Raw genomic sequence first — 4,361 nt, 5'->3', positions numbered from 1 at the left:
ATATATATATATATATATATATATATATATATATATATATATAGTCGTGGGATATGGACGTGTGGGGAGTGGAGTCAATGGAATTGTAATGGATATGTATGATATAGGGGGTTGGATTGGGGGAGGGGGGTTGTCACTTTGTGAGGGGTGAAAAGCATAACTATTGCATTGTTTTGTACACCTGAAACTAATAATAATAAAAAATAAAAAATAAAAACAAGGCCCAGTTGCCAGAACTGGGCCTTTGCTTCTGCCTTAAAAAAAAAAAAAGAATGTAAAGACTCATTTTAAGATGCAAATGTGCTTTTTAGAAGGGCAAACACATAAAATAATTAAAATGTTACAGTTTTCTGTTGCTTGTAATGTTCAAATTATCCTCTTATTTACCAGCCCCTCTTTACTCACAATGGACTCTTGACCAACAGCATCCATTAACATAGAAATTCACTAGAAATGTAGAATTTCAGGCCCTACCCAAGCTTTTGGAACGAGGATGTGCATTTTGACAACATCTCAAGTAATTCCCGTGTATATTAAAGTTTTTGAAGCCCTCTCTTATCCTACTTGATGCTCACAAGACCCTTGAAACAGAACAGGGAGGGGTTATTTTTCTCATTTTACAGATGGGGAAATCAAAACAGAGAGAGGTGAACTTGACATGCCAAGAGCACCCTGCTGGTCCTGTGCCAGGGAATGTTCTGTAGATGAAAACTGCTGGTTTCCCATTATTTCACTCTGGTGAAACAGACATGCTTAACCCATCATCACATCAACCGGCCTGTTTCTCCCTAATAAGCACTGTCCTGAAGGGATGCACTATGGTTTGCATCACTTAGTTTGGAGGTGGGCCTTAGGAGCCATCAGAGGACACAGATGTGGCAGCTTGGTGAGGAGAGGGCAGGGTGAAAGAAAGGAAAAAGGAATGATAAATGGCATGAGAGAGCAGAGGGGCATGGAGGAAGGAAGGATGAAGCAGCGCCAGAGACACATTTCAAGTACTTTGGCTTTGCTATCTGACTCCTCCCTTGCCTGCAAGCCAGAGGTCTGTGCTGTGATGCAGTCTGGAAAAGCTGTTGGCAGCCAGCCCAGAGCTGGCCCAGGCCCTCACTGCAGTGCTTTCAGCTCTGCGGGGAGACTGGAAGCTACCCTGTGCACCTTTGCTGGGCCCCACAGAGGATCAACACCACCTACGCCAGAGAGGACAGCTCTGCAGCAAACAAAGCCAGCCAGACTGCAGAACTGTCTGGGAAGCTGGTGCAGTAACCCAAGACAGGGGTGGCTCAGGGAATGCCCGTATACTCCTGCAGGGTCCAAGGACCCTAGGGTTTCATCATCCCTTTCTGCCTCCCCAAGAAGCAGCTTCAGGCTGCAGACTTGCTCCACCTGGCCTAGAGATGCCTGGATGCCCCCATTGACCCTGAGCATTGTGACAATCCCACAGCCAGGAGGACTGGCTCAGCAAGGCTTAAAGTTCAGGTCAGTGAAATTTACCTAGCCTCTGTGGCCACTCCTTAAATCCAGGTGGAAGGGCTAGGTATATGCAGAGCTCTGCCAGCCTGGATACTGACATAGGAAGACTCCAAGGAAAACTACAGCCTTCCCCTCACTACCTGCCATAGATGCCAGGTGTCAGAGGTGCAATTAACAGTGGCCTTCCAAAGCCCATTTGTTTCCTAAACCAAAAACAGGCAAAGTAAAGAGGACACCACAGGCTTGTGAGAGAGCTACTTGGGGCAGGTGAAAAAGCTCTGTAAAACCACAGTGTATACTGAGTTGTCCCAACAGAGTGTGAGTCCAGTCATCTCCCTCAGTCTAAAGAGGCAAGCTCCTGCTACCGCCTTGACCTGCGGCCTCCCTGGTTCCTCCGGTGGCCCAACCTGCTTCCATAAATTTCATCTTCCTGCCATCAGTGGCCTTCCTTCCCCAATGTTGGGAGACGCTGTGCCTGTTTATTCAGTCAAGGTCCAGTTGTGCAGCAAAATAATTGATCTAACCCCCTACCTAGCAGATAAAACTATGTCAGAATAAGCGTCACATTGCCAAGGTCAAACACTGGTCTGTATGTAGGGTGTGTGTTGGTGGGTGGTCAAAAGTAGGCAAGAAGAAGACGCCTGAAAAGAATCTGTCAAAAACTAGTTTGAGGATTAACCGTTTCTTGGCAGTACAGGACTTCCTTCCCGTTGAGATTCACCACAGTGAATGCTGTTCTTTCCTACTGCCTGCTCTGTACCTCTGTGCCATGCCCACAGTGGGGCAGGTCAGCAAATTCACTCAGAACCTTCTTGTGACAGTGGAAACGCTTTTCAAATCTTCATAACAGAAGTGGTTTAGTAATGCATCTATCAGATGCCACATGACTTGGGTATAAATCAATTCCAGGCATGCCTGGATTTGCATCCATATTTCCCCCACCTGTTTGGTTCAAGCAAACAGGACTTAAAATCCCCTGTAGATTCGGTTTTCTCTTGTTTGTTATTCTCTCACAGCCTCCTAGATACTGGCAGGTCATTCATTCATTCAATTAATAATTATCGAGCATATGTCATGGGTGAGTCATTGTGCTAATGAGGAATTGACAGTTTCTACCATACAGGAGTTTCTTTTCTCTACAAATATTTATTAGCACAGCCAGCTGACATAGCACTGGGTGAGGTGGTAGGAAGGTTAAAAAGAAAGAGAGCATACAAGCGCTCAAAAAACTTCAGATAGGCTACTACGATGGCCATGAGTTTCAAGTGGCCGTGGTAGTATTGCTTCCCACCCATCCTTACATTACAGCCGAATGTGGACACTCGCCAGAAGCAGCTGGCCGCCTGGTGCTCACTGGTCCTGTCCTTCTGCTGCCTGCACAAACAGTCCAGCATGACAGTGATGGAAGCTCAGGAGAGCCCGCTCTTCAACAATGTGAAGCCACAACGGAAGCTCCCTGTGGAATCAATCCAAATTGTATTAGAGGAACTGAGGAAGAAAGAGAACATTGAGTGTCTGGATAAGAATAAGTCTAGATTCCTGGTCATGTGGCAGAGGCCGGAAGGATGAGGGAAACTCATGTATCAGTGGGTTTCCAGGAGTGGCCAGAACAACACCATGTTCACCCTGCATGAACTGACCAATGGAAAAGACACAAAGGATGAGGAGTTCCATGGGCTGGATGAGGCGACCCTACTGCAGGCCCTACAGCAGGAGCCCAAGGCAGAGATCATCACCATCAGCAATGGCCAAGGTGTCCAGTTCTTTTAGCAGAGACCTATCTTCCTGTACTTCCTACTTCCCACCCTTCCAGGGCTTTCAGAAGGAAACAGACCCAGTGACCCTACAGAGTGGATCTGTGCCTCCACCAGATTCAAAAGGGCTCCAGCCCAGGGATGGGTTTCCCACTTACCCCCTGTGTCTGTCCCTGGGATAGGGCGAGGCTGAGGTGCCAAAGGGAGAAGATGTGTTTTTCCTTGACCCACCTCTTCTCTGGTCCTAGATTGTCTCTGAGCTAGGGTCTGTAAACCTGACACTTCACTGCATTCACATATGTAAGTACACACACACACACGCGCACACACACATGCACACACACACATGCACATTCATGCCTGCACACCTTCTGTCTCTTACCCCTCCCACCCCCTTAGCTGTTGTTGCCTCCCCTCTCAGGCTGGTGCTGAGGGGATGGTGGAAGCCCTGGCTGCGGGCAGCCTTCCAGGCAATATAAAGATAAGAGGCCCAAGAAAAGCCTGGCAGTGACAGGTGGGGCTGGACACTGACGTATGATATTAAAAAATTCAACCCACCCACCTCCCACAAAAAAAAAAGAAAAAGAAACTTCAGCTATATCTGCAGAATTGTGCAAGGTTACAGACAGCCCATTTCTATTGTCAAAGAAATGGACTCTTGCTACAGAAGGGCGGATTCCCTGAAAGCTTGTGAGGGATGCAGCCTCAGCCCCCACCCCAGGCCTGCAGAATAAGAACCTGCATTTGAACTGAATGCCCTAGGTATTCCAAGCATAGAGACTGTTGAAAAACATTGATCTAGACAATCGAAGTTGTAGGAGTTTAGGAGAGAGATTATCACCTACTTCAGCGATCAAGAAAATATCTATGCAGGAGTTTGCATCTGAGGAATGACTAAGCTTTGGCTGGGTACAGAGGGCTCAAGGAATAGTAATTTCCCACCTCCACTGCGTTAAAAAAAAAAAAGATGTCTGCAAACTGCATAAGGCAGTAAAATCTTGCAGACACATTTTCCACAACAGCAAAAGCTTTGAGTCAGGTAGGATGAGTCTGCAAATTCTTGCGGCTGTCAGGATCCCCAAATGGCAACTTGCCCAGTTTGAACAGCTTCAAGGTCAGATCGCCTGGTGTCCTGGA

At 47.1% G+C, this 4,361-nt stretch overlaps 1 pseudogene; it reads left to right on the top strand.

Annotated features, from left to right (window-relative positions):
• The first annotated feature begins 2,718 nt into the window (after positions 1-2,718).
• LOC109378963 (vacuolar protein-sorting-associated protein 25 pseudogene) lies at positions 2,719-3,240 on the top strand (annotated as a pseudogene).
• The last annotated feature ends 1,121 nt before the right edge of the window (positions 3,241-4,361 follow it).

This window comes from Hipposideros armiger, unplaced genomic scaffold, assembly GCF_001890085.2.
Source record: "Hipposideros armiger isolate ML-2016 unplaced genomic scaffold, ASM189008v1 scaffold_20, whole genome shotgun sequence".
In the NCBI taxonomy this organism is placed as follows: Eukaryota; Metazoa; Chordata; class Mammalia; order Chiroptera; family Hipposideridae; genus Hipposideros; species Hipposideros armiger.
This window is presented reverse-complemented; position numbering and strand designations above follow the sequence as displayed.